General features: G+C 40.7%; 1 long non-coding RNA gene across 2 annotated transcripts in view; it reads left to right on the top strand.

Annotated features, from left to right (window-relative positions):
• The first annotated feature begins 10,497 nt into the window (after window positions 1–10,497).
• The window catches only part of LOC139186171 (uncharacterized), a 39,325-nt gene continuing 33,264 nt past the window's right edge, over window positions 10,498–16,558 (top strand). For both annotated transcript variants that reach the window (XR_011569663.1, XR_011569662.1), the window contains exons 1-2: window positions 10,498–10,757; window positions 13,303–13,419. This is a non-coding gene — a long non-coding RNA (uncharacterized lncRNA). The remainder of the gene's footprint in view (window positions 10,758–13,302; window positions 13,420–16,558) is intronic.

The following is a 16,558-nucleotide window of genomic DNA, read 5'->3' as shown; positions in this document are numbered from 1 at the left end:
GAAATGGGTGAACAAGCCGTGGAAACCTGGCAGTTGAAAGCCAGAGATGCTTTAGGATGGATTTAGGGGTAAAGCCAGCTTTTGGAGGGGGTTATTTGGGGTTTTGTTTGTTTGTTTAATTAATTTATTTATTTTAATTGGAGGCTAATTACTTTACAATATTGTGGTGGTTCTTGCCGTACATTGACATGAGTCAGCTATGGGTGTACATGTGTTCCCCATCCTGAATCCCCCCTCCCCATATCCCATCCCTCAGGGTCATCCCAGTGCACCAGCCCCAAGCACCCTGTCTCATGCATCAAACCTGAACTGGTGATTTGTTTCACATATGATAATATACACTTTTCAGTGCTATTCTCTCAAACCATCCCACTCTTGCCTGGAGGGGGTTATTTGGGAGCAGGGTTTCTTAACCTTGTCACGACTGATGTTTGGCTAAATAATTCTTTGTTGTTGGCTGTTCTGAGCATTGCAGAATGCTTGGCAGTACCTCTGGCCTCTACTCACTGGATGCCTGTAGCCCTCCCACCTCCAAGTCTTGGCGATCAAAAATGTCTCCACACTTCACCTGCCCTTGAGGTGTGGGGAACAGAGAAAGGAAGGGGCTGCAAAAATCACTCAGTTGAAAAACACTGCTTTCCAATGCAGAGACCAGGGTATGTTTCAAACCACAAAGAAACAAAACACATAAATAGTTCCAATTTCTTGTCACGTCAAGCTTTTCTTTTTCATATCAATATAGAGGAAAAATGCCAAAATTGCAAATGGTAAACAGGAAAAGGAAAAATAGCAATGACTGTCAACTTGAAAGGAGGGGAATCAGCAATTCTTTGTTGCTGTTTTTCTGTGCAGTAGTGCGAGTAAAGACAACTGGGGGGAAACCTTGAACTGTACTTTTATTTAATTTCAGAATATGACCAAACTAATAATAAATAGTAATAATCTCTATTTACAGAATAGAAAAATTCATATTAGCTTGAAAGCAAATTTCCAACCAAGAATTGTGAAAAAACTCAGTTGGCTTACAGTAGTGTGGGCAGCAAGAAGAAATGAATACGACAAGAAGTCCCTGATACCTTCAGCTTATCTTTCGTTTTTTCAGATGTGATGCATTTGAGTCTTTCAATTGTTCTTACCTCCTGGTTTGCTTTCAGTATGAAAGCTTTAGAATTCAGTCATGAAATACTGCACCCTAGTTGCTCCTATTTTTAAACAGTTTCTGCAGAGTTGATATTAGTATAGTTTAATGTTTTACGCATAAATTCAAAAAATAAATAACTCAACCCCATATCTTCACTTAGTCACATATTAAAGAAATATAATTTATAATAAACATCTGCTTTCCAGTAATAGTGTAACAGACGGTAAAGAAAATTGGGTGTGAGAAATGACATACACACATGCATATATGTAATTAAACCTTAAAAGAATAGCTAAGTGATTTTTTTCTTTTAATATCAGTCTAGGAATTAATAACATTCAAGTCAGTGTCAGCTCTTATAAAAGCACCATCTTAACTCTATGGCCTAGCCCAGTGACAGCACCTGTTAAGGTCTCTTTCTAGACAGTGCTCTGAAGTACATGCTGAGGTGCTACATGCAAACAAAACAACTGGTCAGCTCAGACGGAGGGAAATCAATACAATTGATTATTTGGCATTGTGAGCACACTCTCCAAAAACGGTGATCACGTTTAATTTTCACTTTCCAATTGTTTGCTTTAAATTGCTTTGATAAGAACTTACAGGAAATTACTACAGCAATTGCTGTGTTATCTTTATACCAAAATATATGATGCTTATATTTTCTTCTGTCTCTTATCAAATATGCCCCTGAAGAAATAATGGATATTTGAAAAAGTAATTGCTGGACTTTCTGGAAAATTCCCCAAAGATAAGGACTTTAATTTTAAAAATATCCATAGGTTAAAACCAATAAACCCTGGTGTAGAGCATGTTGCACATGAGGTCAGACTCTTGAGTTAATTCTGAAATAAGCTGTTTATTTTGGTTTTGTTCCATGACTATAGATTGCAGCTTCCACCCACGTCAGCCAAATCAAAACCACAGATGTTAGTCCAAGACTGCTCTCTTAGATTAATGAATTAATTCAAGCCCATGACCATTACTGGAAAAACAACTCAAAATATACCTACCCTAAAACATGACCCAGTAATGGGGAAAAAACCACCCCACAGGCCTTGTTCTTATGATTAATCAATAATGCTGCTGTTGTTTGTTTGAGTAAGGTGGGGGGGAAGCAATATAGTTGCCATTTTAAATTACAATAAAGGAAGGAAAATTCTACATGTGGCTCTAACTCAGCCTCAGATTACTAGTTACAAAGTATCTTTCTTGGTTCAGTCCTGTGAACCCTTTTGTGATCTATGTCCACCAGCATCCACTGTCCCTGGAGTTTTCCCAAGAATTGTCCCAAGAATACTGGAGTGGGTTGCCATGCCCTCCTGAAGGGATCTTCCCCACCCAGGCATCGAACCTGTGTCTCCTGAATCTCCTGCTTTGCAGGCAGATTCATCACCAAGCCACAAAATATCTCTGCCTCCCTATAAATCAGCAAGGCCAATCAGCACACATGGCTTATAGAGTCATAGTTAAGTTATAGCCAGCCTCAGTCAATTGTTTAAAGCCTTCATTAAACAGGATTTGAAATGCCATTTGTTGAGAGATGACTCAGATTATAGAGTTCCAAATGGTAAAAAAGTTATAACAGTGTAGGGAGGTAGAGCATCCATATTCTATAGAATGAAGCTCCAAATGACCAACAAAACCTTTATTGAAAAACAGTGAAAATCAATATTTCATTCTATACAATAAACATACTATAACCATAGATATCTGGCACCCAAACACTTGAGTCTTAAAGCAAACTGACAATACATAATATTTTGAATGCTGCAAAGAGATGATGATAAAAACAGAAAAGAAGCTTTTAGTGTTGATTAGGAAGGATCTTGGAAATGACTTCATCTGTTGGTAATTTTGCAAAAACAAAACAAAAAAAAACAGCCATATTATCTCACCTTAGAGGTCGTGCAAGTTGTTCATTCACCACATTACTTTTATGAAAATGAGACTAAATAACAAGAACATGTGCTGGTATTAGGGATTCCTTTTTAAAAACAATCTTATCATCCATACAGTTTCTACCCACTTTCCCAACTTACTGCATTCACATCTTTAATGTTCACCATAATTGATGTTTAAAATATTTAACTCAAGGCACTGTAAGAGTCTGAAAAGTCAATTTGTGTTTAATATGCCTTGTTTATTAAAGCATAAAATTAGAAAATACATTTTCAAAAACGTGTTCAGAAGGTATGATTGCAGCAAAGAAACAGAAGTTGGGATGATAGAGACATAATCAGATGGCTTATATTCAGCCATGCCAGAAAACTGAACAGTGACCAAATATTTATAGTTCTGTGCAGAGCTCTTTTCAGTCAAGCTGCTTAAATTTGCTCTCCATCAATGATTCTCCACCTCAGTGTGCAGGAGGAGAGAGGATGTGGGGGCAGGGTAGGGACTAATGAACAGGACATGTCAAATGCCCAACTGCATGCTGCTGCTGCTGCTGCTAAGTCGCTTCAGTCGTGTCCGACTCTGTGTGACCCCATAGACGGCAGCCCACCAGGCTCCCCTTTCCCTGGATTCTCCAGGCAAGAACACTGGAGTGGGGTGCCATTTGCTTCTCCAATGCATGAAAGTGAAAAGTGAAAGTGAAGTTGCTCAGTTGTATCTGACTCTTAGTGACCCCTTGGACTGCAGCCCACCAGGCTCCTCCGTCCATGGGATTTTCCAGGCAAGAGTGCTGCGGTGGGGTGCCATTGCCTTCTCCAGCCCATAGCTCCTCTCAAATATATCTGACTCTAAGGCAGAGGGGATCTTGTGTAGACCTGTGTAATGAGTAACCCAGGTGATTCTGCCCATGAATGAAGCTTACATTAAGAATTCTGTTTGATTTGCATTTATCTGATAATGAGTGATGTTAAGCATCTTTTCATGTGTTAGCCATCTGTATGTCTTCTTTGGAGAAATGTCTGTTTAGTTCTTTGGCCCATTTTTTGATTGGGTCGTTTATTTTTCTGGAATTGAGCTGCAGGAGTTGCTTGTATATTTTTGAGGTTAGTTGTTTGTTAGTTGCTTCATTTGCTATTATTTTCTCCCATTCTGAAGGCTGTCTTTTCACCTTGCTTATAGTTTCTTTTGTTGTGCAGAAGCCAGTCCAGGTTTGATGCAGGATACAGGAAGCTTGGGGCTGGTGCACTGGGATGACCCAGAGGGATGGTATGGGGAGGGAGGCGGGAGGGGGGTTCAGGATGGGGAACCTGTGTACACCCGTGGCGGATGCATGTTGATGTATGGCAAAACCAATACAATATTGTAAAGTAATAAATAAATAAATAAATAAATAAAAAAGAAATGTTGTTTAGACTTCCCTGGTAGTCTAGTGGTTAAGACTCCGAGCTTCCGCTGCAAGGGGGAGGGGTTTTATCAGTGTTTGGGGAATTAAGATGCTGCAGGCTGCACGGCCAAAAGAGACAAAGATACAAAAGAGAAGGAACTGCTGCAGCATTCTGCCTGACACTCAGGAAGCCTTGCTTACATCCTTAATAACTCTCTACCAAACACTCTCAGGAATGCACGTTCCCCTTAAAAGATTCCTCCTTATTTCTTATCATTTCCTCAGGGTATCTTTCCAGTCTCTGCTTCTCGAATCTCCTTGAATCTCTCCCTGCCTCTTTTCCTTCAGCTGGACTTGATAGTTTGGACTGTCCTTTACTTCCTGAAACTGAGCTTGCCTGATCTGAAGATTCTAGTTCCCCTGAAAATGTAATTTTCTGCAAGGTACAGACAGTTCTGTTCTTCTTCAGTATAGCTGCTAAGACAAATTTATGACATTATTATTCTGAAAAAGGCAGAGTGGTGTAAGACAAACAAGCTGGGGCTGGAGTCAAGAGACTTAAGTTTGCATATTGATGCTTCTAATTCTGACTCAGGATATTGGGAAAGTCATTTTATGCTCTGACCTCGTCTCCTCATCTGTAAAATAAGTCAAATAATGCCTACCTCTTAGGACATTAGTTTGGGTTAAATGAGATACAGTCTGTAAAAACTCCTTTGGAGATTATAATTTCCTATATAGGGCTTCCATCATAGTGCAGTTGGTAAAGAATCCACCTGCAATGCAGGAGACCCCAGTTCGATTCCTGGGTTGGGAAGATCCGCTGGAGAAGGGATAGGCTACCCACTCCAGTATTCTGACTCCAGTATTCTGGCCTGGAGAATTCCAGGGACTATACAATCCATGGAGCCACAAAGAGTCGGACATAACTGAGCAACTTTCACTTTCACATATAGATATTGGAGTATTAGATAAAATTTGAGATATTTTTGCAAAGCAAGACAAAAACCGGCCTATGATAATTTTGAAATCTTCATCTCATATGAAACAAAATATAGAACGTCTAGCTTCTTTTTCATGAAGGGTAAAAAGCATAAGTGTTGAGTGTTAGTCGCTCAGTCGTGTCCGACTCTTTGTGACCTCTTGAGTCGCAGCTTGCCCAGCACGTATGTCCTTGGAATACTCCAGGCAAGAATACTGGAGTGGGTTGTATAATAATTTAGTTCTTTAGACATCAATAATGCTAATCCTTTAGCGACTCAGAGATCAACTGTTCTGGATACGCTTCCTTTTTCCCCCCGCCTTTCTTCCTCTGTGCCCAGAATGTGGTCCATGCCCACCATGCTCCTGGGCTCTCTTGCTGGCCGCCTTCTGAGCAAGGCTGGCCAACAGAGAGACGCAGGAGATGGTTGGCGGGAGAAGAAGCTGGCATGTTTCTTCCACATGCATTCTGTTTTCTACGGTGGCAACTGTGTCCATTCATTCTGACAGCAACCCTCTCCCTGCACAGTCTCAAGGCTCACTGGGGTCTGGTTTACATATTTGCTTTCCTCAGCCTCTCAGTCAGGGCGAGGTGATGACTTCCTGCTTCAGTCCTGAGTGGACCACCTGCTCATCCTTCATTCATTCTCATTTGATTCCAGCCTGCACATTCCTTTAAGTATTCCTTTTATTAAAGTTTTCTCATTTGAACCATCAGTAATGAATTCTGCAGGGACCCTGATTGATACACCAATGTAGTCGTAAGCCAACTACATGCTGAAATTTTTGAAGGACATGGATTTAAGTTCAGTTTTATGATCAGGGTTTTTTGTTATTGTGGATTATTTTCCATCTTATTCTTAGTCATAAACAGACATTACTGTTAATATTGAATTGTTTGCCTGGGGCAACATGATAAAAATGTTATTGCCCTAAAGCTAAATAGAAGCAAATTCTCTCTCCTGAAGAATCTCTCTGAAGTTTCTTGTTACCATGGGGTACTCTGGCTTTGGAGTGTTTTTATTTTGTTTCTTTGTTGTGTTTAAAGACACATGGAAGTTTTCCAGTGGAGGGGAGGTATTGTTTCCTATTACTAAGGTGGGGTGAGAGATGCTTTCTTCTTTTTAAATAAATGTTTGTAGGTTTTTTAAATGGATTAAGGTCCTTCAATATTTTTATGAGGAAAAAATTTGATGAAGTTATTAACAGTGGAAAATAGGCTTTCTCAATTACAGAGTAACTTTTTCCCAATGGTTTTCTTAATATTTATATATTAACATTATAATGACTCAATAGAAATTATACAACTTGGAGCCATTATTGTGAAAAAAAAAAAGAGCCACTAAAATAATATCTCCATCTTACAGACAGACTCAACACGTGGTAATGGCTCACAGGGAGCCAAATTCAAATTCAGGAGAGGCATGAAGCTGTGTCATGGTCTACCAGGCCGGGTAAGGAATATTCATTTCATAAGGAGCCAAGTAAACAGTTACAGAAACAGGAAAAGTCTCTCTAGACTCAGTGTGTGCACAGGCAATTATTAAAATATGGATTATGGAAGACTCTTTTTTTCCTTTTCTCCAGGTTTCCCCTTTTAATAAGAACAAAAGTAAATCAAACGCGTATGCACAAAGACACAGAATATATTCTAATAACTTTGAGGACTCTGTTTTAATCGACTAAAAGGATCTATTTCAGAGTAGAGAAATGACATCTGGAGACCCCTTCATTCTATCTGGGTGTTACAGCTGAGATGGGCCTGTGTCAAGCAAGCTAAGAACAATACGTGCTGTTCTGATGCCTGAATATTAGAGGTGCAGCAATAACAAGCTTGCAGAGCTTCAAGGAGCAGAAGCGATTTCAACCTTAATAACCCCCGTGGCATTTTTCAATTTTCCAGGCTGCCAGTCAAATGAATGCATGTCTGGGGCAGAGAGGAGACAAGAAAGGGGAAAGATTAACCTCTGAGATCCATGATATAAACTCCATTGGCTAAAACTGGTCATGTGTTCGAAAACAAACACAGATAGCAATAACTCTCTCTATACCCTGAGCTCAGATGTTAGAAGAAAGGTTCTAGGAGAGAAACTGGTATCTTCGGGATTGCCTGGCTGAAATAATCTTGGAATATTAATCATTCTTAGTTTCTTCTTTCTCTAGATTGAAAGCAGCTCAGCAGTCTCCTCCTAATCTTCAAGCTAATTAGTTCAAGAGATAATTCTTTAAAAACCATAAACTGTCTTTTCAAATGAGAAAAGTTTGCAGAAAAGGTAGACCTGCCCCTGCCCAAACTGCTGGATCTCACCAAAGTGAGAAAACAGAACTCTTGGTACGGCACCTGCCCCATACACGGCCCTTCCCCTGGCTTCCTTTCTCCGTAGGGAAATTAGAAACTCCCTCAGGAGGTGAAGATCTTGTAATTACAGGTGCTGTAAGAAAGCTAAGATTGCTTCTTTTGCCAAAAGAGCAAAATACAGATTATCTGCAGAATGAACTTGCTCCAAAGAAGGAGCCATTGTGCAGATGTCTCACCACATCTTGACTTACTTACATTTTCTGGTATCAAACACTTTCAAATCTTTCCAAGTGTATCTTGAAGCTCTGCCTTTACTTTCAGTGCTCCTCCCAGAACCTTTGGGCAAGCACTGAGCATTCCGAAAATAAGACAAGGAACCACCCATTTCTGGAGTAAGGTCCTGGCAAGTAAGAGGGAAAACCCTGAGGAAGAGTCTGTTGATTCTGTCAGAAATCACAGGTCCCGGTCCTCAAGCCTGGGACAGTGTCCCCACACTCCTGCAAGTCTGAGTTCCCCTGATCTGATCCTTTTTCATTAGTTCATCTATTTGTCTACTAATTTATTCATCTGTGAAATATGTCTGATGAATATGCACATCACCAAAGAGAGTCTGTCCCACCTTCATCTAATTCTTGTCAAGTGATTGTAACAGTGTCCCACCTGGCCTCTTTTGCCCACCCAATTACCCTTCTAATCCATCCACACTGCCCCCATACCAGTGATATTTTCAAACGCAGCTCTGCTGTGTCATCCACTGTCTAAAACCATCACAGCCTTACACTCACTGCAAGATAAAGACCAACACTCTTAAGATGGTGCACAAGGTCCCTGGGACTTTCCATCTTTCTTTCTTCCTTAAATAATCTTTTAATTTGGAATAATCTTATATATGCAGAGAAGTTGAATAGGTAGTGGAGGGTTTCCATACACAGCCACCTCAGTTTCACTTCCCTCTAATGTCACCATCTTCTGTGACTGTGATGTGTTTCTCAAAACTTAGAAACTGACATTAGTATGTTACCATCAACTAAACTCCATACATTACTTAGATTTCACCAGTTTTTCTACTAACGTCCTTTTTCTGTTCCTGGCTCCAATCACCCCGCCCTTCCTCTATGTGCTTGCCCCACATACGGCCTTTACTCATGTCACTGCATCACTTAAAACCTTCTCTTACCCTCACTCTCCCCCCGGCCCTCTTCACTATGTGCTTTCTGTCCACTATTCAGATCCCAGTTCAGAAGTCACCTCCTCAGAGGAACCTCTCTGAAGTCTGGGTCTCGGGCTGGTTTCTGTGTATGTATCTTTATACAACCACGTGTCCTCCCTTTATAACACTTTCTCTTTAATGTGATTATTTAATTTTGTCCCTATTTGTCACAAGACTCTAAAGACCATGAAAGCAGAAAGTGGGTCTGTTTTTCTTAATCTTTATATCCCCCTAGATTTAGCATGGTATGTGGCATATCATATGTATTCACAGGATATGTTGAATTAATAAATGAATAAATGACTGAAAGAGAAAAGTTAAGTGATAATAGGAGGAAACACATTACAGAACATCAAAATGAGTAACCCAGGCAATACAGATGATCACAGAGCTTCAAAAGAGCGAAAGATCTAAGTGAGTTCATTTTAAGCAAGGAAATGGTATGATTGGTGTGACATGTTATAAAAATAATAGAGCAATAGGGGGGATGGATTGGTTAAGAAGAAGCCAGAAAGTTTAAAAAAAAAAAAAGTTAATAATCTAGCTAAGAAACACTGAGATCTCAAACTAAGACAGAGGTATGCTGCTGCTGCTGCTGCTGCTGCTAAGTCGCTTCAGTCGTGTCCGACTCTGTGTGACCCCATAGACAGCAGCCCACCAGGCTCCCCCGTCCCTGGGATTCTCCAGGCAAGAACACTGGAGTGGGCTGCCATTTCCTTCTCCAAGACAGAGGTATAGAGAAAGGAAATACTGAGGAGGTCAACTCAACAAGCACTTGGCAGTAACATATATTAGAATAAGAAATCCCCAGGGGATTAAACAGCTACAAAAATTAGTTGAGTGAAAAAAAGGCATGGATATCTGGAATACAGTGATAATACTTCCAGGTTGAAATAAAGGGCTCGTGATGCAAGCAATGGAATAAAAACTTGGATAGATAAATTCTGCTTCTGAAAAAGTCAAGGAGATTGGACTTTATTCTATTAGTAATGAGTCATTAAGCAACAGTGACATGATGAAAAGGAGATATAGGATGAAGAGAATTTAGACAAAAGCAGGTTCATTGAGAAACTGATGAAGAAACCTAAGCACGTGCTTTAGACTGTCAGCATTAGAAATAAAGAGGAAGTGACATACCCACCACATTCTATGAAAGAAGATCGATGTACAGGTGCCTAAATCAGCGTCCAGATACTATAGGCACAGAGTGTTTTATTCTGAAGAGCTTCATTTGACTTGGTCTTCTTTCTAGAGAAAGCACCCTGGAAGACTAGTAGGCTTTACATAGCCATAAATATTCATTGAAAACCCTTCATATGACAAGTACATGGAGCATACAAAACACGTACGTATGTAATTCTCCCTTGGACTTTCAGTTTTATTCCTGCTTTCAGGAGAAATGCATGCATGTGATATATGTCTGTGGTCATGAACCTCCACGACGACCCCCGCGATCTCCAGTTCACGCTCTCCAGCTCCGCCCAGTTCACGCGCTGCATAGGCCCCTCCCTGTCGCACTGGGGATGGACTGGGAAACCAGTGACCACGGCAGAACTGACGGCTTAGCATTTCCCAGAGGACACATAAAAAACAGCATCTTCCGTTTTGGCTTTCTCTCCTTCCTCAGATGACTCACTCTGGGAGAAACCAGCTGCTGCGTCATGAGTGCGTTCAGGCCACGTGTGAAGAAGTACCTGGAGTAGAAGGGAAGCCTCCGGACAACAGCCAGCGAGGAACTGAGGCCCGCCAACGACCACACCAGTGAGCTTAGAACTGGATTATCTGGTTCCAGACAAGCCCTGCTGCACAGCCGCTGCTGCCAACAGCCTGACTGCAGTTGGAGACTGTGAGCCTGAACCCCCTCCCCGCTTAAGCAGCTCCCTGCTTCCTGCCCCTGAGAAGCTGTGAGAGAGAATAAATGTTTGTTGTTTCAAGATGCTAAATTTGGGGGTAATTTATTACACAGCAATAGATAACCAAAGCAACTTTATACTACTGAACATTGAAAACTAAGCAAGGGAATCATGTTTCCATTTTTGTCCTAGCTGCTAAGAGATATAAGCTAAATGTTATTTCTGATTGTGGTTGGTTTTCTCAGTCAATACTTGTTGATTTATCTTCTTTTCACCTCCTTTTATTTTTTGTTTCCCATCCACTGTCCACTGGTTTTTATTTTATCCTTCTTACTCATTTATTGTAAAGCTTCTAAAATCTTTTTGGATATAGATGCACGGTAAAACAGCAAAGTAAGAACAGTAGATATTAAGATAAGGTTCCAAGCACTATCAGAGGGATCACAATCTCATTGGAGTGAAAAGTGATCGAGCAATGTGGCACAGTATATTACTAATGTTCAAGCAAAGATTGCTGTTAGATTTCAAAGAAAGGGGATACCAGGAAAGTTATATTTTCAGTCAAGTTCCCCAGGAGCAGACTTTGAGATAGGATGTGCATTATGAAAAAGCTCTCAAAATAAACTGCTAAGGAAATGAGGAAAGTAAGACAGGGAAGAGGAAGAAGCTATTTCAAAGTCTCATGGAAGATGACTCCAACCAGGTCCTGCATGAGAAGGCTGGAACGTGAGAACACTTCAGAAAGAGGCCTGAGCTCCCATGCTTCTCTACCGGTCACCCACCGGCCCAGGGCCTCTGAAGGACAGGGACGCTCCCAGCACACCCCCTCTTAGGGCCCCTTGAACATGCAGGCAAAGGCGCTGCAGCAGCTTGAGGGAAGTCCTCTAGAGACCCAGAAACTGTCAGTGATCCGAAGAAAGAGCACGCTGAAACCAAATGAGGACACAGAAATGTTGAAGCGATCTGAGGGCAACTGCCTAGAGGATCGAGGTCTGCTCTATTAGGGAAAATTCCATTCAAGGAGTGGCTCATGACCTGTAAGGAACCTCATGGAATACACTGAATTGGGATAGACATGAAGGAGAAAGTATTACAGAATCTAAGTGGTAAAATACTTGCTTGGCGACTCAGATGGTAAAGAATCCACTTGCAATGTGCGGCGGAGAGATCAAAGTTCCATCCCTGAGTCGAGATCTCCTGGAGAAGGGAATGGTTACGCACTCCAGTATTCTTGCCCGAGAATTCCATAGACAGAGGAGTTTGGTGGGCTACAGTTCAGTGGGTTGCAAAGAGTTGGATCTAAGTATAACAACTAATCCCAATGACAAAGGAGACAAAAGCTCTCAGGCATTCTAGAATGATTTGGTATTATAACTTAGACTCTTTATTTATTTTTCACCCTATTTTTAATTCCAAGGCAGGATCTTAGGCCTATCTCTTATTTAGGTTATTAAAATACAATCATTTTCTTTAGCAAAAAGGTAGGGAGAGGTTTAAAAAAAAAATCTCATGCTTCTTCTAAACCTTAGCAATGCTATATTTTCACCCATTCTGTTTCTAAAATACAAATACAGAACAAAGCTCTAAGCTAAATCTTAAATAAAAAGAAAGCCTGGTGGAAGAGGATGAGACTCCCTAAAGTGTTTTAAGACTCCCTCTTCTATTATTATCATTATCCCTGGGCTGCTGAAATTTGGAAACCATTTCAAATACAAGCTGTTTAATAATATGTCTCTCTCTCTCTCTTTTTTTTTTTTTTTCAGAATGTATTACATTTACCAACCAGTAAAGTGCTGCAATAGCTTTTCCTTCTATATACACTCTAGGATATAGTCTAACTTTATCTGGAGTTGGGCATGAAGGCATAAATCATTAAGCCCCTGCTTGCCTGATCAAGAGCTTATCTTTCAGAAAAATCAGGCATCCAGGGGCTGCTGTTCACAGAAGCTCTATTTTCTGGCTCTCCATCAGGATTGCAGACACTTCTCCCCAAGGATTCATCAACTGCCAAACAAAGAGGAAGGCAGGTCAATGATACTAAAATCTGCAGCTTCAGCAGCTTCTAAAGCTCCCAACCAGAAAAAAAAAAAAACAAAGAGAAAGAATGAAAAAAACACAGATGCAAAGGAACTATAACAAATGGTCTTAAAATTCATAGGTTGCATTGTGGAAAGGAGACTCTCAGAACCCTACAACAAGCATCTGGTGCTCTAATGACGGACTACCAACCAGCCTAAGGAGATACTGGCCATGATTGTTTTAGTAGCTAAAGTCCAGTTTTGTGTGCCATTCTGTCATTTTGACAAAAGAAATTCTTCATGACACCTTTTGTCATGTTATCATGACTTAAATGTGGATGAGCCGTACTGAAAGCGTCACATCTACAGGATGTAGGCACTGCCTTCTGGTTGAATATTTCTCTTTCAATTTGTTCCCAGATACCCTTGCACTTTTGCAACCCCAATTTTTAACCACAAAATGTTAGGATCCTACCCAAAACAGGAACTACTGCATTGAGAGTTGCTACTTATTTTACAGGTGAGAGAGCTGTGACTGAGAGAGGTCAGACAAGCCTGCTCAAGGCCAGTCAAAGCCTGCAGTCACCTGTGTTTCCATCCAGAGCTCTTCCAGCTACACCACAGTTCAACTAAGAAGGTAATAGACAAATTTAAACTGCAAAGTGGTTCTGTGTAAGATGTAAAGAATCTTTTGAAGGTGAGACATAGGCAATGAAACTTGGATCAGTTCAGTTCAGTTCAGTCACTCAGTAGTATCTGACTCTTTGCAACCCCATGGACTGCAGCACACCAGGCCTCCCTGTCCATCACCAACCCCCGGAGTTTACCCAGACTCATGTCCATTGAGTCGGTGATGCCATCCAACCATCACAGATGAGAGGAAAAGCAAACCCTATCACTTCAGCTCCAAATGACAGAATGCCATGGTCAAGGCCGGTCAGGGCTGGACTGAAGAAGAATCACAACTAGCTGGGGCTGGAGGCAGAAAGTATGGGGTGTGGGGTGACTGAGTGAGTGGGGTGGCTGAGCTAGGTTTCTCAAGCCTCCTGTGGATCAGTGAATTTGAATTAACAGGTTCCAGGACATAGGGGCTGCCCTCGTGCCATCTGGCTCTTGGGAAATTAAGGTGGGTGCCTAATAGCCAGGGAAAGCTACCATTTTTCCAGTGGTCATGTAAAGATGTGAGAGCTGGACCATAAAGAAGGCTGAGTGCCAAAGAACTGATACTTTCAAATTGTGATGCTGGAAAAGACTCATGAGAGTCCCTTGGACTCCAAGGAGATCAAACCAGTCAATCCTAATGGGAATAAATCCTGATTATTCATTGGAAAGACTGAGGCTGAAACTGAAGCCCCAGTAATTTGGCCACCTGATATGAAGAGCTAACTCACTGGAAAAGATCCTAATGCAGGGAAAGATTGAGGGCAGGAGGAGAAGGGGACGACAGAGGATGAGATGGTTAGATGGCATCACTGACTCGATGGACATGAGTCTGAGCAAGCTCGGGAAAACAGTGAAGGACAGGGAAGGCTAGGTGCTGCAGTTTGTGCAGTTGCAAGGAATCGGACATGACTTAGCAACTGAACAACAGTAATAATCCTGGAGTGTGGGAGCTCCATAAGGGAAGTAGAATGCAGACGTTACCAATTGTTCTGAGAAGGGAAACTCACCAGCCTTTAACCATGGCCTTAAAGTTGGGTGAGCAAACCATCTCTGAAATATTTGCTACAAGTGGTAATGAAAAAAAGTATTATCCTGCGTCAAAACCACAGGTACCCACAGAAGCAGCTGTGAATAAATGAAAACAACAACACCATCAAGAATCAAAAAGCCTGGGGTTGAGTCTCTGTCACTCATTTGTTATGTGGCCTTAGACAATTTATTTAACTTCCTCTGGACCTCAGGCTCTTCATCTGTGCATTGAGAATTCACATAATTCACCTCATAGGACTGTGGTAGAGATTAAATATAATAATGTATATTTAACAAATACACATATTTCATGCTTACATAAAATATATACTTGTTAACAAATTAATTTTCACCCTAGTCACAGATATTATGTAAATGGAATGGTATCAAAATATTTTTAAAGAACCATAGTCTTATCGCTACATATACACACAATCCTTCTAGCTCTCAGGGAGTGTCTTTTTACTACCAAATAGACAGAGCTATAAATTGTAGATTCTTGATATGATAGATCAGGATAACTCCTTCCAATGTGTTGTGTTCTATTGCCTCAAAATAATAAACTGCCAAGACAATATCATGCATCATATTACTGGCAGATTATTCAGTGAAACTCCCAAGGAAAGGAACTTGCAGCTCACAGACAGATGCTAAGTTTCGTCCTTTGTTAACTCATCCTTCTTTGTAAAGTCCTGAGTTTCACAGAGTAAGAAAAAACTTAAAATAATCAGAAAAAGACATGATTCATGAAAACACTCCAAGTTCTTGGAAACACAAAACTTTAAAGTTATCAGGAGTAAAAGCAAGATAAAAATAAATCAATTTGAACTTAGAAGGACTACGTTGGGGGCAAAGATTTATAAGGGGTATCAAGGAGTGGGAGTCTGACTATAAAACATTCGGAGTTCTTTTCCAGACTTCAGAAGTTCTCAATGATTCTCAGTTCCTTTTTTTTCAGGAAGCACCCTGCTTTTGATATCAATAAAAGAGACTCAAATTGGCCCATAACTGAGTCTTTCTCATTAAAATCCCTTCCCTCATCAGAAAGGGCGGTAGAGCAGACCCCCAAGGAAGGAAAAGGTCTGTCAGTTAAAACCCTTGTTCACATTCTCTCAAATGCTGAAAAGGGTTTTCCAGGAAGACCTCAAACGTTTCCAAGAGACAGCTTTTCTTTTGTGTCTTTTCTCCACAGAAACAAGACTGGTGAATTACTCTATTTTTTCAAAGCACCATAGTGTGTACACTTTTTAAATGCTTATAAAGCAGTAGTCTGCATAGCACAGTTCCCGAAGAACTGATACTAATGAAGTCCATCCCAAGCATAAATTTCCACTCCTTACTTACAAATCCCAAATATTTAAGAGTATCCACTTACAAATGCATAAAAGTTGTCATCGTGTGTTTACTTGCCTACTCTGTAACCTTGAAACTCCTGGAAACCTTCCAGTAGCCTAGTCCAAGTGCATATATTCTCTTACCACTCAGCTGGTTACTCCTCCTATATCAGTGGCCAGATAATAGGAAAGAACAAATCTGACTCCATATTACATCCATTTCTTTTACTTTAACCTTTGTACTATATTGCTTTTACTTTAAGAATATTGACTATATCCTAAAATATACAGGATAGCCCATTCTCAAGCTTCTGACCTTTAAGGGTATGACACTTTTGCATTCATACAGAGATAAAAAATTGCAAAATAGAGAATAACTTTTGTCTTAGTGCAGGTTTACAGGAACCTCATGACCTGACCTACTTGGACAGCTGCAAGAACAAAGAATTCTGACACTAAGAAGTTTGCAATAACAAACCAAACAAACAAACACCATCTCTCTTTAGCATAGAAGAAGCCTGAGTTCTGACTTGGGTAAGATGATTCTCTAGGACACTAGGTGGCCATCTTCTCAGACTTCCAGCTTTCCAAATAAAGTCGCTATTCCTTGCCCCAACACCTCATTTCCTGATTTACTGGCCTGTCGTGGGGCCAGCAGAATGAGCTTGAACTGAGTAATAGTCACACATTCACTTCTGGTGGCACATCCAGTCACTGGTGAGGGGCATTAGACTAGCGCACTTGGCTTAG

Source organism: Bos indicus, chromosome 12 (genome assembly GCF_029378745.1).
Source record: "Bos indicus isolate NIAB-ARS_2022 breed Sahiwal x Tharparkar chromosome 12, NIAB-ARS_B.indTharparkar_mat_pri_1.0, whole genome shotgun sequence".
In the NCBI taxonomy this organism is placed as follows: Eukaryota; Metazoa; Chordata; class Mammalia; order Artiodactyla; family Bovidae; genus Bos; species Bos indicus.
Note: the sequence above shows the minus strand (reverse complement) of the source record. Positions and strands in the feature narration are given on the sequence as shown.